The following is a 27,131-nucleotide window of genomic DNA, read 5'->3' as shown; positions in this document are numbered from 1 at the left end:
GGGTTGAATCTCACACAAACTTCTGGTAGTGAGGAAAATATTCAGAACTCCCCTTTCCTTTCTTCTCAGGGGAAGAAAGAGTAGCTCCACTCCCACTGGTCCCTCCCCTAGGGGAAGGAGAAGGAGAGGGGAGAACAGTGGCTTAAGTGGCTGTCAGAGGCAGGGAAAGACCAGCAGAGAGGAAAAAGAGAGAAACAGAGGCAGAGACACAAAGAGACAAAGAGGGAGTCAAAGAGAGAGAAGTAGTAAAGAGAAAACAGTGTACCCTATTCCTTTAAAAGCCAGGGTAAATTTAAAACCTATAATTGATAATTGAAAGTCTTCTCCCATGACCCTGTAACGTTCCAATACCACCTTGTTGTCAGTGTAAACAAGGGCATAGTCCAAAAGCACTGAAGCCACTGACAACCCATGGCCTTTTCTTTTTTTGGCCGGGCACAGTTGCTCACACGTGTAATCCCAGCATACTGGGAGGCTGAGGCCAGCAGATCACAAGGTCAGGAGTTTGAGACCAGCCTGACCAATATGGTGAAACCCAAGCTCTACTAAAACAAACATTAGCCGAGCGTGGTGGTGGGCATCTATAATCCCAGCTACTTGGGAGGCTGAGGCAGGAGAACTGCTTGAACCCGGGAGGCAGAGGTTGCAGTGAGCAAGATTGCGCCACTGTACTCAAAAAAAAAAAAAAATTTTTTTTTTTTCTTTGAGACAGAGTCTCGCCGTGTTGCCCAAGCTGATCTTGAACTCCTGGTCTCAAACAATCCTCCCAAGTGGGCTCACAAAGTGCTGGAATTACAGGTGTGTGCCACCATGCCCGGCTCCAAATTCCTTAACCTGATACTCAGTTCTTATCACCGTCTTTTTATCAGTCTTTCAGACTTTTTTCCCTTGGTTTCAGACATGCTGTTTTTTCTCCGTCTTCTCCCTTGTTTCTCCACTGCTTTCTAGTCTAGCTGTTGGGCCCATCTCAGGTACCATCTCATGTAAGTAAATTTACCAGAACACAACTACTAAAAATATCATTTCTTTTTTGTTTTTTGAGACGGAGTCTTGCTCTGTCACCCAGGCTGGAGTACAATGGCACAGTCTCAGCTCACTGTAGTCTCCGCCTCCTGAGTTCAAGCGATCCTCCTGCCTCAGCCTCCCGAGTAGCTGGGACTACAGGCGCGCGCCACCACACCTGGCTAATTTTTGTATTTTCAGTAGAGACAGCATTTCACCATGTTGGCCAGGATGGTCTTGATCTTCTGACCTCAAGTGATCCGCCTGCCTCGGCCTCCCAAAGTGCTGGGATTACAGGTGTGAGCCACCGTGCTCAGTTTTTTTTTTGAGATGGGAGTCTCGCTCTGTCACCCAGTGTGGAGTGCAATGGCACAATCTCGGCTCACTGCAACCTCCACCTCCTAGCTGCAAGTGATTCTCCTGCCTCAGCCTGCTGAGTAGGTGCCTGCCATCACGCCCGGCTAATTTTTGTAATTTTAGTAGAGACAAGGTTTCACCATGTTGGCCTGGCTGGTTGCAAACTCCTGACCTCAAGTGATCCGACTGCCTCAGCCTCACAAAGTGCTGGAGTTACAGGCATGAGCCACCGCGCCAGTCATTTCTTATATGAATCTTAATTGTTCATGTGCGTGTGAGTCAGTATTTATTGATTGGTAGGGTGGATTCAAATTGTCTATTTCTTGAAGGTAAAGAGCAATCCTTTTATGAGCTTTAAAAATCCTCTACTGGCCAGGCGCGGACTGGTCAGGAGTTTGAGACCAGCCTGACCAACATGATGAAACCCCCCTCTACTAAAAATACAAAAGTAGCCAGGCGTGGTGGCACATGCCTGTAATCCCAGCTACTCGGGAGGCTGAGGCAGGAGAATGTCTTGAAAACCTGGGAGGTGGAGGTTGCAGTGAGCCGAGATCGTGCCAATGTACCGCAGCCTGCACAGGCAACAAGAGCGAAACTTTGCCTAAAAAAAAAAAAAAAAAAGAAAGAAAGAAGAAAAAGAAAATCCTCTATTATTTTTTTCAATTATGTTTCCTTTTTTTTTTTTCCCCCCCAGTTATGTTTCTTTTAGGTGCCCCAAAATGCTTGGTGTTTGGATGTGAAAGTTCTAATTTATTTATTTTGAGGCAGGTTCTCCCTCTGTTCCTCAGGCTAAGTACAGTGGTGAAATCATGGCTCATTGCAGCCTGGAACTCCCAAACTTAAGCGATCCTCCCACCTCAGTCTCCTGAATGGCTGGGATTACAACAGGTGCGCATCAGCATGTCCCGTTAATTTTTTTTTTTTTTTTTTTTGGGCAGAGATGGGGTCTCCCTGTGTTGCCCAGACTTGTAATGAACTCCTGAACTCAAATAATTCTCTCACCTCGGCCTCCCAGAGTATTAGGATTACAGGTGTGAGCCATCATGGCTGGCCTGGATGTGAAAGTTTTTAGAATTCAACTCTCAAGTCAGTTTTTCTACCTGGAAATGGAGTTAAAATTAAATAATCCTAGGGATTTGTTTGGGACCTGTGTCTCCCTCATACAGTTGTCCCAGGAAAATCATTTCAGTCTTAGTGTACATTCCATGTTTTCTAAATTGCCCGAGGACTGGAGAATCCTTCTTTAAATCATTTAAATGTTTTTATTCAGTACCACTGTTTTTCAAAGAACTGTGCTAAGTATTGTGACTGTTAGAATCCCTTTGTGATCTAGAAGTTTATAATCTAGTTGAAAACTAAGTATAATTGGCCAGGCGCGGTGGCTCACGCCTGTAATCTCAGCACTTTGGGAGGCCGAGGCAGGCAGATCACCTGAGGTTAGGCATTGAAGACCAGCCTGGCCAACACAGCAAAAACCTGTCTCTACTAAAAATACAAAAATTAGCCCGGTGTAGTAGCGAGCGCCTATAATCTCAGCTACTAGGGAGGCTGAGGCAGGAGAATCGCTTGAACCCAGAAGGCAGAGGTTGTAGTGAGATAAGATCACACCACTGCACTCCAGCCTGGGCGACAGAGCAAGAAAAAAAAAAGTGAAGAAAATATAATTGCATCAATATAAGCAGGTGGTTCAGAAGTTCAGAGAAAGAAAAGTCCTTTTCAACTGGATTAGGGAATACTTGGAGAAGATAGAATAGAACTAAAGGAAATTGACTGCTGCTTCAGTTTCTTCTCTTTCCCATCTCTTTTTACTCTGTACTGTTTCACTATAGTAAAACAAATTATAAGGTAATTTTTTTTTTTGAGATGCAGTCTTGCTGTCACCCAGGCTCGAGTGCAGTGGTGCTATCTCAGCTCATGGCAACCACCGCCTCCAAGGTTCAAGCGATTCTCCTGCCTCAGCCTCCCGAGCAGCTGGAATTACTGACATGTGCCACCACGCCTGGCAAATTTTTGTATTTTTAGTAGAGATGGTGTTTCACCATGTTGGCTGGTCTCGAACTCCTAACTTCAAGTGATCCGTCCGTCCAGGCCTCTCAAAGTGCTGGGATTATAGACATGAGCACTGCGCCTGGCAATTTTTTTTTTTTTTTTTTTTTTTTTTTTTTTGAGACAGGGTCTCACTCTCGCCCAGGCTAGAGTGCAATGGCGTGATCTTGGCTCAACCTCTGCCTCCTTGGTTCAAGCGATTTTCCCACCTCAGCCTCCCAAGTAGCTGGGACTACAGGTGTAGTCCATGCCTGGCTAATTTTTGTATTTTTCTGTACAACAGGGTTTCACCATGTTGGCCAAGCTAGTCTTGAACTCCTGACCTCAAAAATGATATGCCTGGCTGGGCGCGGTGGCTCAAGCCTGTAATCCCAGCACTTTGGGAGGCCAAGACGGGCGGATCACGAGGTCAGGAGATCGAGACCATCCTGGCTAACACGGTGAAACCCCGTCTCTACTAAAAAATACAAAAAACTAGCCGGGCGCAGTGGCGGGCGCCTGTAGTCCCAACTACTCGGGAGGCTGAGGCAGGAGAATGGCGTGAACCCGGGAGGCGGAGCTTGCAGTGAGCTGAGATCCGGCCACTGCACTCCAGCCTGGGCGGCAGAGCGAGACTCCGTCTCAAAAAAAAAAAAAAAAAAAAAATGATATGCCTGCCTCGGCCTCCCAAAGTACTGGGATTACAGGCTTGAGCCACTGTGCCCAGCCTGCTTGACTGCCTGAAATCTCTCATTGTTATCTGTTGTCTAAAATTCGAAACTTCGCATGGGGCTCCCAAAGATTTTCATAATCTGACTCTAATTTTCATTTCAACCATCATCTTTCTAATTCTATGTGTGTATCTTATTTATACTTCAGTTGCTTGATAGTCTAGACTCTTGCTCTGTCTTCTACCCTCTTATTCCAGTAAAATTCTCTTCCCTGTGTCCTGATCTACATACGTTTCAGTTCCTATTCCTGGGTATAAAAGATAAAAGCTGCCATTTGTCTTTTAATACTTTATTTTGTTAGAGCTATTTTAGGTTCACAGCAATATTGAACAGAAGATACAGAGATTTGCCATATACCTCCTGCCCGAACCCACATGTAGCCTCCCCTATCACCATCCCCCCACCATGTTGATACATTTGTACCTACATTGACCCATCATCACCATCCAGTGTACAGTTCACATTAGAGTTTACTCCTGGTATTGCGCATTTTATGAGTTTGGAACAATTTATAATAACATATATCTACCATTATAGTATCTATCATACACAGTAGTTTCATTACCCTGAGAGTACCGTGCTCTGCCTACTCATTCTTTCCTCCCCACTAAACTCCTGGCAACCACTGATCTTTCTAGTGTTTCCAAAATTTTGCCTTTTCTAAGATGTCACAGTTAGAATCATACAGTATGTGGCCTTTCCAAATTGGCTTCTTTCACTTAGTACCGTATATTTAAGTTTTCTTCACATCTCTTCATGAGTTGATAGCACATTTCTTTTTAGTACTGAATAGCATTCCATTGTCTGGATGTACCACAGAAAAGCTACCATTTATTGATTGATGATAATATTGGTATTAAGGCTGAGAGCAATGGCTCACGCCTGTAATCCTAACACACTGGGAAGCTGAGGTGGGCGGACCACTTGAGGCCAGGAGTTCAAGACCAGCCAACATAGCGAAATCCCATCTCTACTAAAAAATAAAAAATTAGCTGGGAGTGGTGGTGCATGCCTCTAGTCCGAGCTACTCAAGACACTGAGGCATGAGAATCACTTAAACCCAGGAGGCAGACTGCAGTGAGCTGAGATCATGCCACTGTACTCCAGCCTGGGTAAGAGTGACCCAGTGACCTGTCTTAAAAATAAATAAATAAATAAAAACTTGGGTGCGGTGGCTCAAGCCTGTAATTCCAGCACTTTGGGAGGCTGAGGGGGGTGGATCATGACATCAGGAGTTCGAGACCAACACAGTGAAACCTCATCTCTACTAAAAATACAAAAATTAACCAGGCATGGTGGCGCAAGCCTGTAGTCCCAGCTACTGGGGAGACCAAGGCAGGATAATTGTTTGAACCCAGGAGGTGGAGGTTGTGGTGAGCCAAAATCATGCCACTGCACTCCAGCTTGGGCAACAGAGTGAGACTTGGCCTCAAAATATATATATATAAAAAAAAAGTATATATATTTATATATATAAAATATGTATATATATTTATATATAATATGTATATGTTTATATATAAAATATGTATATATATTTATATATAATATGTATATATTATATATACATTATATATAGCTATTAAAAGTTGCTATTTGTGTGTCTGTCCCTGGGTATATTAAGCATATTAAATGCTTAATATACATTATATCATTCATAGTCCCAGTTTTCCAAACCTCTTTTGCTGTAGAATTTTTTTTTTTTAACACAAATGAAATCTTATACAAAACACTATTTAAACTACAAGAGGACAGGTGTGGTGGCTCATGCCTGTAATCCCAGCACTTTGGGAGGCTGAGGCAAGCGGATCACCTAAAGTCACGAGTTCAAGACCAGCCTGGCCAACATGGCAAAACCCTGTCTCTACTTAAAATATAAAAATTATGGCCGGGCGCGGTGGCTCACGCCTGTAATCCCAGCACTTTGGGAGGCCGAGGTGGGTGGATCACAAGGTCAGGAAATCGAGACCATCCTGGCTAACCCGGTGAAACCCCGTCTCTACTAAAAATGCAAAAAATTAGCCGGGCGTGGCGGCGGGCGCCTGTAGTCCCAGCTACTTGGGAGGCTGAGGCAGGAGAATGGCGTGAACCCTGGAGGCGGAGCCTGCAGTGAGCCGAGATCGCGCCACTACACTCCAGCCAGGGCAACAGAGCGAGACTCCGTCTCAAAAAAAAAAAAAAAAAAATATATATATATATATATATATATATGCCAGGCATAGTGGCACGCACCTGTAATTCCAGCTACTCTGGAGGCAGAGGTTGCAGTGAGCTGAAATTGCACCACTGCTCTTTAGCCTGGGTGACAAAGCGAGACTGTCTCAAAAAAAAAAAAAAAAGCACGCCTGTGATCCCAGCAGTTTGGGAGGCCGAGGTGGGCCAGATGACTTGAAGCCAGGAATTCGAGACCAGCCAGGCCAACATGGCGAAACCCCATCTCTACCAACAATACAAAAAAAAAAATTAGGTAGGCGTGATGGCACATGCCTGTAATCCCAGCTACTCCAGAGGCTAAGACATGAGAATCGCTTGAACCTGGGAGGCAGAGATTTCAGTGAGTCGCGATTGTACCACTGAACTGCAGCCTGAGCAACAGAGACTCTGTCTCAAAAAAAAAAAAAAAAAAAAAAATTTGTTACAAGTTTATTTTTGAAATCTATACTGTTTTTTCAGTATAAATTTCAGAGAATGAGACTGTTGTGATATGTAGAAAATTTGAAATTGGGTTATGAAGAACTGTTATGGATCTAAACCCATCTCTGCCTCTATTTCTATATTAAGAAAATATTAACTTAAAGAGAGTTGCAAATGGTCTCAGTTAAGAAAATATTTTTTGAAATAAACTACAGGTACACATCAGATCAATTTAAAAGTTATCAAAGGGTATACAGTGGCTTTCTTAGCTGCCTCCTCCCCTGCGCTGCAACCATTGTTACCCTAGTCTAGGCATACATATATAGAGAGAGAGTTTAAAGTTTTTAAGTTTAAGCATTTCTGGCAAACTTTAAATTGACGTAAAACATATAGTTGCTTAGAAATTTCTAATAATTACACTGCATTCCATTGTATGGTTATATCATGATTTATTTAGTTTCATATTATTTCAAACAAAACTGGAAGTAAATATACTCATATGTATTCGATGGTAAGTAAGCAGCTTCTCTGCACATTTGTGTACAGGGTAGTGTGTGGACTTAAGCTCGTATTTCTCTTGGGTGGAACCCAAAAGTAGAATGGCTAGGTTATATGCTAGGTGTATAATATTTACAAATTTATTTCATTTTTTAAAAATTTTTTGAGACAAGAGTCTTGCTCTGTTTCCCCGGCTGGAGTGCAGTGGCAGGATCTCGGCTCACCGCAACCTCTGCCTTCCGGGCTCTTCTCATGTCTCAGCTATTCTCATGCCTCGGCCTCCCGAGAAGCTGGGATTACAGGCACGCACCACCACACCTGCTAATTTTTTGTATTTTTAGTAGAGACGGGGTTTTGCCATGTCGGCCAGGCTGGTCTCAAACTCCTGACCTCAAGTGATCCCCCTGCCTCAGCCTTCCAAAGTGCTGGGGTTACAAGCATGAGCCACTGTGCCCAGCCAATATTTACAAATTTAAAGAAACTGCCTACTGTTTCTCAAAGTGATGGTACCATTTCACATTTCTACTAGCCACGTATCCATGTATGATACAGTTCTAGTTGTTCACATTCTTAGCAACAGCTGGTATGGTCAGTCTTTTTAATGTTACCCCTCATAGTGGGTGGATAGTGGTATCTCGCTGTGGTTTTCAGTTTCCCTAATGGCTGATGTTGAGCATCTTTTTTCGTACTTACTTGCCATTGGTGTACTTTTTTTCTGTGAAGTCTCTGTATATATTTTTGCCCTTTTTTTGTGTGTGTGTGAGACAGAGTCTCGCTCTGTTGCCAGGCTCGAGTACTGTAGCGCTATCTCGGCACACTGCAACCTCCGCCTCCTGGGTTCAAGCAATTCTCCTGCCTCAGCCTCCTGAGTAGGTGGGATTACAGGCGCCTGCCACCACGCCCGGCTAATTTTTGTATTTTTAGTAGAGACAGGGTTTCACCATGTTGGCCAGGATGGTCTCGATGTCTTGACCTCGTAATCCGCCCACCTCAGCCTCCCAAAGCGCTGGGATTATAGGCATGAGCCACCAAGTCCAACCTCTTTTGCCTATTTTTAAGTTTGATTGTTTTTATCTTATTGAGATGTAAATTAGTTATTTTTTCTAGATGAAAAACTTTTTGTGTGTTTATATTTTGTTTTTTGTAAAAATTATTTATTTTATTATTTCCTTTTTTTTTTTCATAGGATTGGGTCTCACTACATTGCAAAGGCTAGTCTTTAACTTCCAGCTTTAAGTAGTCCTCCTGCCTCAGCCTCTCAAAGTATTGATATTATGGGCATATGCCCCAGGACCCAGCCTGATTTTTTTTTTTTAATTTGTATAAATTTATGGGGTACAAGTGTAATTTTGTTACATGCATAGATTGCCTAGTGGTGAAGCCAGGACTTTTAGGGCATCATTTACCCAAATCACATACATTGTACCCATTAAGTAATCTCTCATCATCCCCCTCCTCAACCTTCCAAGTCTCTTGTCTGTTATTCCACACAACAGGTCCATGTGTAGCATAGTTCCCACTTATTTTATTTTTGGAGATGGGCAGATCATGATGCCAGGAGTTCATATCAGCTTGGCCAACATGGTGAAACCCCGTCTCTACTAAAAATAAAAAAATTAGCTGGGTGTGGTAGTGCTGCCTATAACCCCAGCTACTCAGGTGGCTGAGGAAGGAGACTCACTTGAACCGGGGAGGCAGAGGCTGCAGTGAGCTGAGACAGTACCACCGCATTCTAGTCTGGGTGACAGAGCGAGACCCTGTCTCAAAAAAATATATAGATAGATAGATAAATAGATAGATAAATAAATATGTATCTATATGTATATATCTCAAGATATACATATCTAGTACCACTGCACTCTAGCCTGGGTGACAGAGAGAGACTCCGTCTCAAAAAAAAAAAAAAAATTAGGCATGGTGGTGTACACGTGTAGTCCCAGCTACTTGGGAGGCAGAGGCAGGAAAATTGCTTTAGCCCTGGTGGTCAAGGCTGCAGTGAACCATGATCATGCCACTGCACTCTGGCCTGGGCAACATAGTGAGACCCCATCTCAAAAAAAATTTTAAAAAAATGTTTAAATCTTATTCTTCAACGTGCTGTACCCTGATGGCCTGGATAAGTAGTAGTCCCTTGCCTCCTCTGAACTTCTCTACAATCTCTATAGGCGAAACCGACTTATCATTGATTGCCTTGTACTGAAGGGATGTGAGTACCTGATTGATTGTGCACACTTGGAGGTCACAAACTTTGTTAACTCTCACAGTTCCTTAAATAGTAAAAGCATAATAATCACTGATTAAGTATGTCTGTGCATTGATGAGTAGGTAACAACCACCAAGCAGCAGCAAATTAAAGATGATTGAAGTTTAAGGCCTCAAGACTTAGAATAGTGGTATGAAAACTCAGTTTAAGAAAACTCACTATGCTGGGCACGATGGCTCATGTCTGTAATCCCAGCACTCTGGGAGGCCAAGGCAGAAGGATTGCTTGGTCCCAAGAGTTCAAGACCAGCCAGAGACACACCCTCTACATGAAACAAAAACATTCGTCTACACAAAACTTAAAAACATCAGCCAGGAATGGTGGCATGTGCCTATAGCCACAGCTACTGGGAGGCTGCGCTGGGAGGACCGCTTGAGCCCAGGAGGTCAAGGTTGCAGTGAACTGTGATGGTGACACTACACGCCATCCTAGGATGACAGCAAGACCCTCTCCAAAAATTAATTTTTAAAAGTCACATGTAGGCCGGGCGCGGTGGCTCAAGCCTGTAATCCCAGCACTTTGGGAGGCCGAGGCGGGCGGATCACAAGGTCAGGAGATCGAGACCACAGTGAAACCCCGTCTCTACTAAAAATACAAAAAATTAGCCGGGCGCGGTGGCGGGCGCCTGTAGTCCCAGCTACTCAGGAGGCTGAGGCAGGAGAATGGCGGGAACCCGGGAGGCGGAGCTTGCAGTGAGCCGAGATTGCGCCACTGCACTCCAGCCTGGGCAACAGCGTGAGACTCCGTCTCAAAAAAAAAAAAAAAAAGTCACATGTAGATTACTATATTGTGATTTGGGGAAAAGAAAAGGGAAATTGAAGGTTACTGCGCAAGTTCATGCTTATAGTTTTGCCAAATCTTAGAACCCATACACTCAAGGCTTCTACCATTCTAGATATGATCATGTACTCTTTTTTTTTTTTTTTTTTTTGGAGCCTTGCTCTGTCACCCAGGCTAGAGTGCAGTGGCGCAATCTTGGCTCACTACAACCTCTATCTGCAGGGTTCAAGCGATTCTCTTGCCTCAGCCTCCCAAGTAGCTGGGGTTACAGGTGCCCACCACCATGCCCAGCTAATTTTTTTTTATATTTTTAGTAGAGACGGGGTTTCACCATCTTGGCCAGGGTGGTCTCCAACTCCTGACTTCATGATCCACTCACCTCGGCCTCCCAAAGTGCTGGGATTACAGGCGTGAACTACGGCACCTGGTCATTATTGTGTACTTTTAAAGTCGCTTTCCGGATTCCATTTTACTGACTCCTGATGAAAGTAGTTTTAAACTTAATATGGTAACCGTCCTGTCTTCTTATATGACAAAGATATCACTGACCCTCCAGTGATGTAAGATGTGTGGAGTTATTTTTCTCACTGGTGGAGTTTCCTCACTGGTAGATTTTCCTAGATGCAGTCAAATACTATTCCAACTGTGGTGAAGGCAACTACCTCAGTTGAAATTAACGCATTGTCATAAAACACAATTACCACCAAGCAAGCAAAAGGAAACAGATGAGCTGGGATGGAACACAGAGTGTGTAGTAGACTAAAGGGACAATTTGATAAATAGTACTGAGTAAATCTTATAACATTTTCAAATAAAATTGCCAGATTTTTTAAATAGAGATGGGGGTCTTGCTATGTTGCCCAGGCTGGTCTTGAACTCCTGGGCTCAAGCAAGTCTCTGGTCTCAGCCTCCCAAATTGCTGGGATTACAGGCATGAGCCACTGCACTCAGCCCAAAAATTGCCAAATTTCAATCTGGAAACAAACTCAAGCTGATATAGCTACTCTACAAGATGACTTAAATTCAATAATCCATTTCAATGACAGCAATTTCACTGAGAGTAAAGAAAATTACATTTGCTTTTCTTACACCAGAAGGAGGGGGCTGAAAATCTCTCTCTCTCTCTCACACACACACACACACACACACACACACACTTTTACCCACTTATAGCATATACTATGATGAAGTCAGGAGATTAAAGTCCCTTTTGAGACAGGGTCTCATTCTGTCACTCAGGCTGGCGTGCAATGGCACAATCACAGCTCATTTCACCCTCGACCTCCTGGGCTCAAGTCATCCTCCCAGTTCAGTTTCACGTGCGGCTGGGGCCACAGGCGCACATCACCATGCTCGGCTAATTTTTTTCCTATTTTTTGTAGAGACAGGGTCTTACTTTGTTGACCAGGCTGGTCTCAAATTCCTGGGCTCAAGTGATCCTCCTCTCAAAGTGCTGGGATTACAGGTGTGAGCCATGGGACCCAGCCTCTAAATTCTTTATGAGTCAGCACTGAAAGCTGCATCTAACTTCACACCATTATCTGGTATAAAGAGCTTAATTCATTTACGTTCAATCAATAAAATTTAAATAAAAGACCATTGTACATATCTATATAATGCCTTAAGTTTATACAATTGTATAAAATAAGGAATCTTGGAAGATCATACAGAACACCCTTTGTTTTAAAATTTTAAAAACTGGCCTAAAGAGATTGATTTGCCCAAAGCTTATAGTACATGCTTACAAATTACTCTCAACGCTGCCCTAGGTAAGTTTTTTCAAAGTAACAAGCTAACAAAATATATTGATCGGGTACCAAAAAGGAAAAAAAAGAGTTTCACATGTAGATTTCTTTTTAATTCAAAGTTCTGTTTTGAAACTGAACATATGATCATGCTGCTCTTTCCACCAACAGTAATTAACTTTCATTTACAAAGATGTCAGTTAGGACATTTAGATTATGATACACATTTTCTTTCAACGTAAAAATAATATGGCTTTAGATTTCGTTTAAAACAGAAGGGCAAAGAATATTTACTCCAAAAGTGCCCCCTTTTTTGTTAAAACCCTTTCTTCCCCTCCCCATGCTTTCTCCTCTTTTGTACTAAAGTTCACAAATGCATGAGATGGAGGAACAATACCACAATACAACTGCAGGCTTCCTGCCTACTAGTCAGTCATTATTCTTAAGTCTTGAGAATTTTCAAAACACTGCTTGGGTTGCTTTGAAATTCCTTCTTTCAGATTTTCCCTCTTTCATGGAACATCTATTTAAAAGAATGACTTCAAAAATGTCTTGCTGCACCCAATCGAAATTCTCTAAACAAACTAAAAATGCCAGCCTTAGATATGAAGGTGGGATGTAAATACCTGAAGCTTGGCAAACACCAATCTAGTAAAAGTACAAGACAGAAAGAAGTATATTTCTGGCCAAGCATAAGAATAGTCTTTTTCTTATATGTATATAAATTAAGCTTGTTTCTGAAAAGTTTCATATTTATATGCATAGTATCACAAAGTTAAAAACTACATCATTACTATCCTTTTTAAAAAAAAATACAATTTATAGACCTAAAAATCTCAAACTACATTGATAGCTGAGGAGAAAAGAGCTAAGTCAATTATTACTGACTTAAATTTCAAACGAAAATAATGTACATTCTTTTGTTTTGTTTTGTTTTGAGGCAGAATTTCGCTCTTTTTGCCCAGGCTGGAATGCAATGGCGCGATCTCAGCTCACCACAACCTCCACCTCCCGGGTTCAAGTGATTCTCCTGCCTCAGCCTCTCGAGTAGCTGGGATTACAGGCATGCGCCACCATGCCTGGCTAATTTTTGTATTTTTAGTAGAGACGGGGTTTCTCCACGTTGGTCAGGCTGGTCTTGAACTCTCGACCTCAGGTGATCCACTCGCCTCGGCCTCCCAAAGTGCTGGGATTACAGGCGTGAGCCACTTTATTTTTTTAAAGTTGTTGGCCAGGCACAGTGGCTCCCACCTGTAATGCCACTTTATTTTTTTTAAAGTTGTTGGCCAGGCACAGTGGCTCCCACCTGTAATACCAGCACTTTGGGAGGCCAAGGCGGGTGGATCACCTGAGGTCGGGAGTTCAAGACCAGCCTGACCAACATGGAGAAACCCCGTCTCTACTAAAAATACAAAATTAGCTGGTGTGGTGGCACATGCCTGTAATCCCAGCTACTCCAGAGGCTGAGGCAGGAGAATCGCTTGAGTCTGGGAGGCAAAGGTTACGGTGAGCCGAGATCATGCCATTGCACTCCAACCTGGGCAACGAGAGTGAAACTCCATCTCAAAAAAACAAAACAAAAAAAAAGTTGTTGGGTGCTCTGAGGATCAGGGTTTAAAAAAAAAAAAAAAATGTTGTTGGGGACAGAAAAAATTAATAGCACCAGTCACCTGCAAACCTGGGGAATTTCCCATTCTTCTGACCACACTTCGATGGTGGTAGTGCTCACTAACAAACTTATTAGGTTGTTGACATAAACCAAGAGTTACTCAAAAACATGGTGTGGAGGGGGTGATATACATGCTCTGCCACTGCCCAGCTCAACATGCGTTCTTTCCTTTTTAAAGGTAAAAGCATTAAAAAATGGAAGGTTCATGAACAACTTGCCAAATTGTTACAATAAATTGAAATTTTTCAAAAATCTCCAACACCTCTAACAAAAAGACTGTTTTAAACAATATTTAATAAAGTCTAATCCCAGTACAACAAAATAATTTGGCCAGTCCCCCTGGAGTTCGTTATAATGGGATTTAACCTGTATACTCAACATTCAATTAACCATAAGGCTTATCCTAATTGAGGATTATGCTGACTTCTGCAGTCCTTTCCCATCTATCCATCTACCACTCCAACTCAGCTGCCATAGCCACCAAAAGCAAAGCCCCAGGGAGCAGATTATCCATTACTGTGTGATACCCAGGCCAATATTCCCTTTTCATCATTATGTGGCTATCAATAGTTAAATTCAGTAATCTAGTCACCCTGGTTTCCAAAAAGTAAAGCTGCATAACCCTCACTCATAGCCTCTAACCAAGGAAATTAAACATTTCAACAGAATACCTTTTCATAAGAGTAACAGATGAAAAAGTCACACCCTTTCCTAGAACATATCAATAAAAAAAATTAAGAGAAAATTTTTAAAAGACAGATGTTCCTAAAAAAATATTTAAAAAGCCAGACAATTGCTCTTAGAATATTATTTTAAATGGGTAAAACCTGTTTGCCAGTCAGGTCAGACTCCTTTCCTTTGCCTTTAGGCCACAAAGTTTACTACACAGTTAGTTAAATAAACCCTATTACTGTGCCCCCCACTGTAAATTGACCTAGGCTGGCAGTACCTACCAAACTGAGTTAATGCTAACATAGGTACTGGCAGTATGCAGCCTAAGAAGATTATCCAGTTTGTGGATAAATCAGCCTTCTACACACTGCAGGTCTCCCATTCTACTCCTGCTGTGTATCTTCTGGCCATTTTCCTGTTCATTTAAAAACTCTCCACCAGAAGGTAGGAAAGGGAAGGGCAATTAAATTCAATTCCATAATTTGTTAAGGGGCTGAAAATAAAGTTAGGCTCTGGATAAATTGCATCTTTAACCCAAAATAATCTTCTCCCAGAAACCCTCTCAGAAAAACGACGGACAAAATGAATTTACCTAGCAAAAACATGACCAAACTCATGGCATATGCCTCATTACCGCAAAGCCCCTCCTCCACCTTAACTCAGACATGTTTATTTTGTAACCCCTCCCCAACCCCAAGAAGCACTCATAAAATGGGAGAAAATGGGCCGGGAGCAGTGGCCCAAGCCTGTAATCGCAGCACTTTGGGAGGCCAAAGCGGGTGGATCACCTGAGGTCAGGAGTTCAAGACCAGCCTGGCCAACATGGTGAAATCCCATCTCTACTAAAAATACAAAAATTAGCCGGGCATGGTGGCAAGCGCCGATAATCCCAGCTACTCGGGTGGGGGCTGAGGCACGAAAATCGCTTGAACCTGGGAGGCAGAGGTTGCAGTAAGTCAAGATCACCACTGCACTCCAGCTTGGGCAAAAGTGAGACTCCGTCTCAAAAAAAAAAAGAAAAAAAGGAGAAAATGCCTACACTTTACTGCAGCACTCAATTTCAAAGCTATTCCTGAGAATCCAAACCAACATATAGTCCCCTTTTTTTCAATCTTTTGAAGTATGAGAAAAAAAAGAAAAAGTTAACATATATTTCCAATACTAATTTTCTGCTCTCAGAGCTTTAACTGCTCAATAATGCTAAAAAAAAAAAAAAAAAAAATTATACCAAGGATGCAAACCAAACTGGTACAGGTAATCTCTTCAATCATGATCAACAAGTCCTGTTTTTTTTTTTTTTTTTTTTTTGTCCTAGATAGCTTTACAGGGTAACAATTGTATTAAATTGTGACAAATTTGCTGTTGTAGACCAAAAGTCACTGGCCGCTATATGCATTCTAAACTTGCAACAAATTAAAAGTTTTCAAAAGTACTCTACCTCCTCTGGCCAAAGTGTGAAATTAAATAATTTTTAAAAATGCAGGCTGGCGTGATGGCTTACACCTGTAATCTCAGCAATTTGGGAGACCAAGGCAGGTGGATTACCTGAGGGTGGGAGTTTGAGACAAGCCTGGCCAACATGGTAAACCTTGACTCTACTAAAAATACAAAAATAGCGGGGCGTGAGGGCGCATGCCTGTAATCCCAGCTACTCAGAAGGCTGAGGCAGGAGAACTGCTTGAACCCAGAGGTTGCAGTGAGCCAAGATCATGCCACTGCACTCCAGGCTGGGCAACAGAGCAAAACTCCATCTCAAAAAAGAAAAAAAACTATCCCTGCCTGCAAAAACAAACCCCAAAGCCATTTATTTTAACCATCAATTTGGGATAGGACAATAGCAGAGTTTTTTAAATCTTACCCTATTGTCCAAACTAAAAATTTATTTTTAAATTATTTTTTAAAAGACTTTTCAATTACAGTACTCCAAGTTAAAAGGAATTATTCCAGAATCATACTGTTAATGCACAAGACTGATTTTTTTTTTTTTCTTGCGACAGAGTCTCATTCTGTCGCCCAGGCTGGAGTGCAGTGGCTCAATCTCGGCTCACTGCAACATCTGCCTTCCCAGTTCAAGCCATTCTTCTGCCTCAGCCTCCTGAGTAGCTGGGACTACAGGTGCTTGCCACCACGCCCGGCTAATTTTTGTATTTTTAGCAGTAACGGGGTTTCACCATATTGGCCAGGCTGGTCTCAAACTCCTGACCTCGTGATCCACCTGCCTCGGCCTCCCAAACTGCTGGAATTACAGGCCTGAGCCACTGCGCCCAGCAGGAAGAACTTAATTCATTAAAAAAAAAAAAAAAGAAAGAGAGAAAGAAAGAAAGAAAAGCCACACTTAGCTTTTATCTTTAAGAAACTGCAAGAAACCTTATTTCTTATATCCCTGCAAGAAACCTTATTTCAAAAGACCATCAAGAAGACATTAGTAAGCAACCATTTTTAAACTACTTTTTATTTGCATATCGCCTAGAAAAAGGGTCCCAGGTGCAACAGTACTTCACTCCTTACTGAATTTGAATTTATTTGCTTAGGAGGTGGGTGGCACTTTTTAGAAATAATTTGTATACAAAGAAGGAAATGCACAGCATAATCATTTTCAAAATATAGTGAAATTATTTAATATAATCTTTAACAACCTAGCTCTAATATCACTGAATTTCCTTAACAAATTGTTAGTGTTGGCAAACTGTTAAAACAACGATTCTGAAATATAAAAATATAAATACTGCTATTGATGCTCAAGTCGTTGTACATTTTCAAAGCCTTTGTAGTTAAATACGGTAGAAACATCTCCTATAATTGCTCTAGAAATATTACAGCCTCCTGCTTAGTCCACAATCCCCATCTTCTATGTGGGAAAAGCTGGTATATGCCTCTTTTATTTTAAATGCTGATTGGACAATTAAGTCATTTCTATCTATATATAAAATGCCCCTATAATTTAGGATCACAGGCAATTTAGATTACTGCTCATTTAAATGCAGAACCTGAAGCAACCTCTAGTGACAGGAGCTATAGTGTTCAATATCATTTTACATGTTACAAGCAGAGGCTTCATTTTACATACAAACAATGAACCCTGGCAGAGTTCTTTATCCTAAAGCCCCACAGATTGTTATTTCTTTAACGGTATTAATAGATAAGGTGACATAAAGAGTAAGTTCAGAAGAGCTTTTTCCAATAGCTGTCAACATTTTTTTTAAGAGAGCAAAAACAGTATTCCCACATTTTCTGTTTCTTCTGTTCATTTTATTTCCCTGCTTTTGGTATCCAACAGAAGTGGTTTCAAATGAAAATCTTAAAATAATTATTCCAAAGACCAAGGATATTCTAAAAGCCAGTAACAGTCTTCGCCTCTGAGAAGGGGAGGTTTGGCGTGAAACAGATTTCACTTTTCAGTGTGTTTGTACCTTTCCAATTGGATATCATGCGGTAGAACCGTATTCTTAATGAGCATACATTTAAAATATTTCCAAGAACAAACAATTCACAAACTTACAGGTTTCCATTAACATTTTCGTTTGTGCAGCATTCGCTGAAGACCTAAGCTTTTTATTCCTCCAATCACCTTCTCAACAACCTGCTGCAACAAATACTGAAGCTTTTTTGCAGCCAGGGATCAGTCAGGCAGATCCGAGGCCAGGCATTTAAATCAAAGAGATGCAGCAATCTTACTCAATACTACTACCACTCTCACACGTCTCATTCAACTCCATTTCTAACCACTGCAGCAAGACAGCTGGTACTCTCCTTCCTGTTTCTTTACCGTACAGGCTTAATAACAAAAACAGGTTGGTTTTGAAGCCCTGCTCAAATACTGCAAAAAGGAAGTCTTCGCATTCGGGAGGGGGGAAAAAAAAAAGTTTCGACTTCGAGAGAATCTCATAGCTTCCCTGTCATTCCATTTGGGAATCCCAAACTCCTGCTAGTGAGGTAGATGCTCGCTCTCTCACGGCTGCTCTCTCGGTTAACTTTCCCACCCTAGATGCCCTCAAACTGCCTAGGAAGCCACTAAGTCTCCCAACGACCCATGGCTAGTTTTGTTAAGGCAGGTACAAGACAAGCAGTTTATTTAAACCATGACGAACTGAGTCGATGTTCATAAAATAAGAGACGGGGAGCAAAAAAAAGTAGTAATAAAGACAGACAAACCCCAAATTTAATCAACCAACTTCCCACTTGCCATTTCCCAGCCTTCACACCAGAGGTAGTAAAACGCCTTTTTACCGAGAAAACTAAGAACCTACCCGAGCCCAACATGAAAATTCCGCGGACAATTCGTGTTAAAATATTTTTTAAATGCCCAAGTGCAGGAGGAAACACAGCAACCAAATCTCACCCGGCTGGGAGGCTGGGGTTGGGGGGGGGTCCCCGCGGCTTCTCCCTCCCGTGCTTCCCAATAGCTGCTAAGGAGCCGGGGCAGTAGGAGGAGGACGCGGGGAGCTTTCAAAAGGGCTGGGGGAGGCAAGAGGAAGAAAAAACTTTACGGACAGAAGGGGAAAGTGGGCCCCTGCAGTCCCCCCGCAAACTCCTCGGGTGACCCCTCCGCGCGGGGACCCCCTCGGATCCCCAAGCCGGCTGCCACCAAGCCTCGTCTCCCATCGACCGCCGCGGGCCGCCCCCCGAGCTGAGGGGAAGCGGCGCGGCCCCGACACCCTGAAACTACCTCAGTGCGTCCCCCGGCCGGCGCGCCCCTCAGTGTCTCGGCAGATCTGAAGCCGCCGGCTCTGGCAGCCTGGGGAACTCGCCCCTCTTCCCTCCGCCTCGCACTCCACGCCCTCGCCTGCCGCCGCCTCCTCCTTTATCTCCACTCACCTCCCGCCGCCATTTTCCTCGCAGCTCAGCTTTAAATCGGAAACTCGCCGCTCAGCCCGCAGCCGCCGCCGCCGCCACCGACTCAGCCGCCGCCGCTGCCGTCGCTGTGGAGGGGCTGAGGCGGCAGCTGAAGTCGCCGCGCGGGGGCCACTGGGATATGTAGTCCCGAGGCCACGCCCAGCACTACCGGTCCCAGGGGGCCTTGCGCTGCCGGCCCAGGGTTCCAGCGTCCCCACCCTGGCTTCCGCGGCGGAGGGCGTGGCCACGTGGGATCGTGCGGCAGCTTTCGTCCAGCAGAAACTGGGAGCTGCCTCGGGATCCGGAGAACCGGAATGCAGCCCTAGCCCTGCCCTTAATTTTTTTCATATTTGCCTTCGTCCAGTAATACCTAACATTTGTGGAGCGTTTCTGGTATGCCAAGCACGGATCCTCAAAACAAGCATCCCTTAGGGACCATGATCATCCTCATTTTTCAGATGAGCGAACTGAGGCACAAGGTCGGAAGCCACGAGGCTGTTCCTTAGCTGCTGAAGTCGCTGGATGAAATGTTGTTGGGCAGCAGTATATTCACGGTATATTTAGTCCCGAAGTATCATCCCACAGCGTATTTATGACTTACAATAAAGAACAGCGTATTTATGCTTTAAAATGGAGAGATCTGGCAGGCACCCCCTTACCCAAGTGATGGAACTTAGCACCACCAGTAAATGGGTCAGGATTGTTGTTATGTGTCTCCTAATATGATGCAGTGAGGAAAGCATATTGCTACCTCTGTCGTATTCTTGCCACATACACACACACACAAAGCTAACCTTAATCTAACCATGAAAAAATAAACGAATTCAGAATATGGGACATTCTACAAAACATCAAGCCTGGAGTCTTAAAAATATGACAGCATGAAAGAGGTGAAAACCAAACGCAATAGGTGAAACTTGATTGGATTCAGGATGATTTTTTTATGTAAAAAGAATCTGGGGGGCAATTTCAATGTAGACCGTGTGTTAGATAATATTGAATCAGTATTAGATGTGTTGAGTGTGAATAAAATAAAATAATCTGACCACTTACCCCCTCCACGGTCAGCACCACCATTTCCCACCTGGACCGCTGCAGCAGCCTCCTCAGTGTTCTCCCTGCTTCCCTCTTTCCCCTTAGAGACTATACTCAACACAGCAGCCAGAGGGATCCTGATAAGAATCAAGTCAGTTTATGTCCCTCCTGCAAAATTCTTGCAGTAACCTGCAAAGCCCCGTACAGCCTGTCTCTTGCCCTCCCCTTCTCTCTCTAAACTCATCACCTTCTTCTCTTCCACTCACTTCTGTAATTTAGCTACAGTGGACTTCTTGGGCCTCTCCAATGTGCTTAGAACACTCTGGCCTTAAAGATCGTGGACTTGCTATTTCCTCTGCCTAGAACACTATTTTCCCAGAAAATTCAAATAACGCATTCCCTAATCTCCCCACGGTCATTGTCCAAATGTCACTTCTTCAGTGAGGCTTTCCCTAATTGCTCTATTTAACTTCCCGCCCACTCTGATCCCAGCTTTCCCTACTCCTATTCCTTTCTTCCTTTTCAGAGCATGAATTACCATTAAAATCACGATATATTTCTGTTTACTTATGTTATTTAAAATATCTCATTTCCGCCAGGAGCAGTGACTCATGCCTGTAATCCCAGCACTTGGGGAGGCCAAGGCAGGCAGATCACCTGAGGTCGGGAGTTCGAGACCAGCCTGACCAACATGGAGAAACCCGGTCACTACCAAAAATACAAAATTAGCTGAGCATGGTAGCGCATGCCTGTAATCCCAGCTACTCGGGAGGCTGAGGCAAGAGAATCGCTTGAACACGGGAGGCAGAGGTTGCGACGAGCCGAGATGGCACCATTGCACTCAAGCCTGGGCAACAAGAGCGAAACTGTCTCAAAAAAAAATAAAAAATAAAAATAAAATAAGTAAAAATTTAAAAATTTAAAAATAAAATATCTCATTTCCGGGCCTGGCACGGCGGCTCACACCTGTAATCCCAGCACTTTGGGAGGCCGAGGCGGGCGGATCACCTGAGGTCAGGAGTTCCAGACCAGCCTGGTCAACATAGCGGAAACCCCGTCTCTACTGAAAATACAAAAAATGAGCCGGGTATGGTGGCAGGCGCCTGTAATCACAGCTACTCGGGAGGCTGAGGCAGGAGAATCACTTGAACCCAGGAGGCAGAGGTTGCAGTGAGCCAAGATCATGCCACTGCACTCCAGCCTGGGCCACAAGAGTGGAACTCTGTCTCAAAAAAAAAAAAAAAAAAAATCTCCTTTCCACCAGGGCACAGTGGCTCAGGCCTGTAATCCCAACACTTTGGAAGGCTGAGAGATTGCTTGAGCCCAGGAGTTCAAGACGGGCCTTGGCAATATGCAGAAACCCAGTCTCTACAAAAAATTTTAAAATTAGCTTGGTGTGGTGGCGCCTGCTTGTATTCCCAACTACTCAGGAGGCTGAGGTGGGAGGATTGCCTGAGTAGGGGAGGTCAAGGCTGCAGTGAGCCATGCTTGCACCACTGCACTCCAGCCTGAGCGACAGAGTGAGACTCCATCTCATATATATATATATATATATATATGTGTTAAATAAAAATAACAAAATACTGTGTTAGATGCTGAGAACCCAAAGATGAAATGCTCACACCTGTATGGCCTTTTGCCTCAGCAACTGCACCTGTCTCCTAGCTACTCTCCTTGCTTCTCTCCCATTGGTCCTCTATAAGGCACTCCCTATACAGTAGCCAGAGGGATCCTTGAAAAATCATGTATTACATCATGTTACTTCCAACCTAGGCCAGGTGCGGTGGTTCACACCTGTAATTCCAGCACTTTGGGAGGGCGAGGAAGCTGGATCACTTGAGGTCAGGGGTTTGAGGCCAGCCTGACCAACATAGTGAAACCCCGTCTCTACTGAAAATACAAAATTAGCTGGGCATGGTGGTGCACACCTGTAGTCCTAGCTACTTGGGAGGCTGAAGCAGGAGAATCTCTTGAACCTAGGAGGCAGAGGTCGTAGTGAGCTGAGATCGTACCACTGCACTCCAGCCAGGGCAACAAGAGTGAAACTCCATCTCAAAAACAAACAAACAAAAAACAAAAAACTTCCAAACTAGACAGCTTCGAATGGCATCCCATTGCATTTGGGATGAAACTCAGACCCTAGCTGGGTGTGGTGGCCCACACTTCTAATCCTAGCTACTCAGAAAGCTGAGGTGAGAGGATTGCTTGAGCCCAGAAGTTCGAGGCTGCAGTGAGCTATAATTGTGCCAGTGCACTCCAGCCTGGGTGACAGAGTGAGACCTTGACTCCATTAAAAAAAACAAACTACTCTGACCCTAATTGATTTGGTCTCTGCTCCCCTCCCTGATCTCAAGTGATATATCTCTCCCTATTTCTCACCCCCTGTCACACTAACATTCCTGAACACACCAAGCACATTCCTGCCTCAGGACCTTGCACCTGTTGCTCCTTTTATCTAGAATTTTCTTTCCTCCTGGCTTGCTCTCTATTGCCATTCAACTCTCTGCTGCAATGTCTCGTCCTCACATAGAACTTCTAAAGCACTAAACACACACACAGACACAAACACAGTCATATTACCCTGCTTTGTCTTCATAATGATTCATACCATATACCATCTGAATTTTTTTTTTTTTTTTGAGACGGAGTCTCGCTCTGTGGGCCAGGCTGGAGTGCAGTGGCGCGATCTCGGCTCACCGCAAGCTCCGCCTCCCGGGTTCACGCCATTCTCCTGCCTCAGCCTCCCGAGTAGCTGGGACTACAGGCGCCCGGCACCACGCCCGGCTAGTTTTTTGTATTTTCAGTAGAGACGGGGTTTCACCGTGTTAGCCAGGAGGGTCTCCATCTCCTGGCCTCGTGATCCGCCCACCTTGGCCTCCCAAAGTGCTGGGATTACAGGCACGAGCCATGGCGCCCGGCCACCATCTGAATTTTTTTAGAATTTTTTTTTTCTTTTTTTTTTTTTGAGATGGAGTTTTGTTCTTGTGGTCCAGGCTGGAGTGCAGCGGTACAATCATGGCTCACTGCAACCTCCGCCTCCCGGGTTCAAGCAATTCTCCTGCCTCACCTCCCAAGTAGCTGGGATTACAAGGCATGCGCCACCACGCCTGGCTAATTTTCGTATTTTTAGTAGAGACAGGATTTTACCACTTTGGCCAGGCTGGTCTTAAACTCCTGACCTCAGGTGATCCGCCCGCCTTGGTCCCTCCAAGTGCTGGGATTACAGGTGTGAGCCACCACGCCTGGCCATACTTGAACATCTTATCTGAAACCAGCAGTAGATCTGGAGAAGATCAATCATTTTATCCTGTCCTCTCATTACCCTATTCCAAGATTCAAATTCCGAAAAGTAATCTATTCAATTGATCTAGCTTGGGTCATATGTTTTATATGAAAGGAACTCCAGACAGGTAACAATGGTAACTAGCCTGCTTGCAAATTACTCTCAAATGATTTAGGGAGAAGAAATGCACACACACAGGAGAGAGAGTACAGGTGAGCAAATGTGGCAAAATATGATCAATTAGTACATTTAGGTTTAGGGTACATAGGTTTGTTTTTTGGGGGTTTTTTTGTTTTTGTTTTGTTTTGTTTTTTTGAGGTGGAGTCTCACACTGTCGCCCAGGCTGGGGTGCAGTGGTGCGATCTCTGCTCACTGCAACATCTGCCTCCCAGGTTTAAGTGATTCTCCTGCCTCAGCCTCCCGAGTAGCTGGGATTACAGGTGCCTGCCACCAGGCCCGGCTAATTTTTTGTATTTTTAGTAGAGACGAGGTTTCACTATGTTGGCCAGGCTGGTCTTGAACTCCTGACCTTGTGATCCACCCGCCTCGGCCTCCCAAAGTGCTGGGATTACAGACATGAGCCACCTTGCCCAGCCTTTGTTTTTATTTTTTTGAGATGGAATCTCGCTCTGTCACCCCGGCTGGAGTGTAATGGCACAATCTCGGCTCACTGCAACCTCTGCCTCCTGGGTTCAAGTGATTCTCTTGCCTCAGACTCCCAAGTAGCTGGGATTACAGGCGTGCACCACCACGCCAGGCAAATTTTGTTTTTAGTGGAAACGGGGTTTCACCATGTTGGCCAGGCTGGTCTCAAACTCCTGACCTGAAGCAATCCGCCCGCCTCAGCCTCTGAAAGTGCTGGGATTACAGAAGTGAGACACCGTGCCTGGCTGATTTTTTTTTTTTTTTTTTTTTTTTTTTTTTTTGAGACAGGGTCTCACTCTGCCACCCAAGCTGTAGTGCAGTGGCATGATCACGGCTCACTGCAGCCTGGACCTTTTGGGCTCAAGTCATTTTCCTGCCTCAGTTTCTGTCCCTACCGCTGTCTCCCACATTCTCCCCTCTTTCATTGTGTGAGATATAGCGAGATACCCTAGTGCTTAAGAGTGTGGGCTTTCCAGGAGTTCAAGACCAGCCTGGGCAACAAAGTGAGACCCCTGTCTCTACAAAATTAGAAAAATGATGGCCAGGCGCAGTGGCTCTGCCTGTAATCCCAGCACTTTGGGAGGGCCAGGTGGGCAGATCACTCGATCTCAGGAGTTTGAGACCAGCCTAGGCAACATGGCAAAACCCTGCCTCTACCAAAAAAAAAAGCAATTAGCCGGGTGTGGTGGCATGCGCCTGTAGTCTCCCAGCTACTCAAGAAGCTGAGGCGGGAGGATCACCTGAGCCAAGGAGGTTAAGGCTTCAGTAAGCCGAGATCACGGGGCTCACTGTCTCAAAAATACATACATACATACATACATACATAAATTAACCAAGTATGGTGGTGTGCACCTGTAGTCTCAGCTACTGGAAGGCTGAAGCAGGAGGCTGACTAGAGCCCAGGAGGTCAAGGTGATTATACTCCACCCTGGAGTCTAAAAAAAAGAGAGAAAAAAGAAAATGTGGGCTTTGACACTCACTACCTAACCTGCTAAGCTGGTTCTGCTACTTACAAAGCTGTGTGATAGTGGATGGTTACTTGAACTTTCTGTGCCTCCATTTCCTAAAGTGAGAACACTGATAATGATAATAATAACAACAACAATAATGCTTATGTCATAGGGTATTAGGATTAAATAGAACAAGATAGTGAAAGCTCTAAAAGCAGTGTCAAGCACAGAGCACTCAAATGTTAATAATGATAATGTATGGCAGTTCCAAACTTGCTTTGTAGGGGTTAATATCCAAGGGTTAGTAACAATGTTCTCCTCCCTCACCCCACACCACATTTTGCTTCATTATAGTAATTACAGTGTGAAATTTCCCTGCAAGTGAAAATAGATTCCTTGGGTAGAAGCCTAAACCCTGCACATGCCTAAAACTCTGTTTCAAAATACCTAATCTGAAAACGAACTGGCACAGCCCCAAGCTCCACCCTCAGACTGTACTCTGAACCATTTTCTCCCTGGGAAGGACACACAGATGAGGGGGAAAGAGCAGAAGAGAGAGATCAAAAAATGCAATTTAGGGTAAACAAATACTTGACTTCTTGTTTTGCTTAAAAGAGGAGAAAAACACCCCTGAGAAGAATCATATTTAAGGCAAATTTTTGGTGGTAAAGAGCAGCCTGAGCTTTACAACCCAGAGTCGCCTTGTTCATGCCTCTTCCTTTAAACTCAAATCAGGGTTTGGCGACCTGTGATTTTTGTGCCAGAGATGACACATGAGCCCGTTGGAATTGGCACCTGGCCTGACTGCAACAGACTTGTCCTGCTCCACAACCTGCAAATGACTCTGCAGCTGGAAGAATTTGAAGCCCAGCTCATTTTTGTTTTGTTTTTTCTTTCTAGACTTACATATTAAACATATTTGCTTTGGAAGAAAAAATCATTTGCTATCAAATGCTTTAAAAGCACCCATTGTAAGAGGGCTAAAATAAAAATAAGCGCTATGCTCATGTTGGCAGCACTTACACTAAAATTTAAACAATACAGAGAAGATTAGCATGGTCCCTGCACAAGAATGACACGCAAATTTTGTAAAGCATTCCAGTTTTGGGGTTTTGTTTGTTTGTTTGTTTTTTGAGACGGAGTTTCGCTCTTGTTGCCCAGGCCGGAGTGCAATGGCGCCATCTCGGCTCACTGCAACCTCTGCCTCCCGGGTTCAAGCCATTCTCCTGCCTCTGCCTCCCAAGTAGCTGGGATTACAGCCGCCCGCCACCACGCCTAGCTAATTTTTTGTATTTTTAATGGACATGGGATTTCATCATGTTGGCCAGGCTGGTCTTCAAATCCTGACCTCAGGTTATCCGCCTGCCTCAGCCTCCCAAAATGCTGGGATTACAGGCGTGAGCCACCGCGCCCAACCCCAGTGTTTTTGTTTTGTTTTGTTTTGATTTTTTAAGTGTTAACAACAATGTAGAGAAATTGAACCATTTGTACACTGTTGGTGGGACTGTAAAATGGTACGCCATTTTGGAAAATTATTGGGCAGTTCTCCAAAGTGTTAAACAAACAATTGCCATATGACCCATCAATTATACCCCTAAGTATATACCCAAGAGAATTGAAAACATATGTCCATGCAAAATCCTGCACAGTAACATCCTTAACAGGTTTGCAATGTAATTGATTGATAATAGCCACAGGGTTTTCATTTTTATTTTTTTAAAGCTAGAATCTTAACTTACCTTATACATTCACCTCTGGCATAGATACTGTTTTCATGCTGCAACATGTCTACTCCTTCCATGTTCCTACTCTGTAAGTACTAAATCATTGGAAGAGGGTTTAGCCTCTCAAATAAGCTTACTGTCATCACTTTAAAACACTCTTTTTTTTTTTTTTTTTTTTTGACAGAATTTCACTCTGGTCGCCCAGGCTGGAGTGCCATGGCGCAGTCTTGGCTCACTGCAACCTCCATCTCCCGGGTTCAAGCAATTCTCCTGCCTCAGCCTCCC

At 43.9% G+C, this 27,131-nt stretch overlaps 1 protein-coding gene and 1 non-coding gene across 15 annotated transcripts in view; one reads left to right on the top strand and one right to left on the bottom strand.

The window, feature by feature from the left end:
• Nucleotides 1-19,294, bottom strand: part of NCOA3 (nuclear receptor coactivator 3) — a 158,965-nt gene extending 139,671 nt beyond the window's left edge. For 13 of the 14 annotated variants that reach the window (XM_065523264.2, XM_065523265.2, XM_065523266.2 and 10 more), the window contains exon 1: nucleotides 19,192-19,294. The gene's annotated coding sequence lies outside the window, so the exon portion shown is untranslated. Of the gene's footprint in view, nucleotides 1-19,042 lie in introns of all 14 variants that reach the window. The other variant, XM_045363078.3, reaches the window with a different exon arrangement.
• A 6,828-nt stretch (nucleotides 19,295-26,122) lies between these two features.
• LOC123567412 (U6 spliceosomal RNA) lies at nucleotides 26,123-26,230 on the top strand. Its single transcript, XR_006690321.2, has one exon. It is a non-coding gene; the product is annotated as a U6 spliceosomal RNA (small nuclear RNA).
• The last annotated feature ends 901 nt before the right edge of the window (nucleotides 26,231-27,131 follow it).

This window comes from Macaca fascicularis, chromosome 10 (assembly GCF_037993035.2).
Source record: "Macaca fascicularis isolate 582-1 chromosome 10, T2T-MFA8v1.1".
Classification (NCBI taxonomy): domain Eukaryota; kingdom Metazoa; phylum Chordata; class Mammalia; order Primates; family Cercopithecidae; genus Macaca; species Macaca fascicularis.
This window is presented reverse-complemented; position numbering and strand designations above follow the sequence as displayed.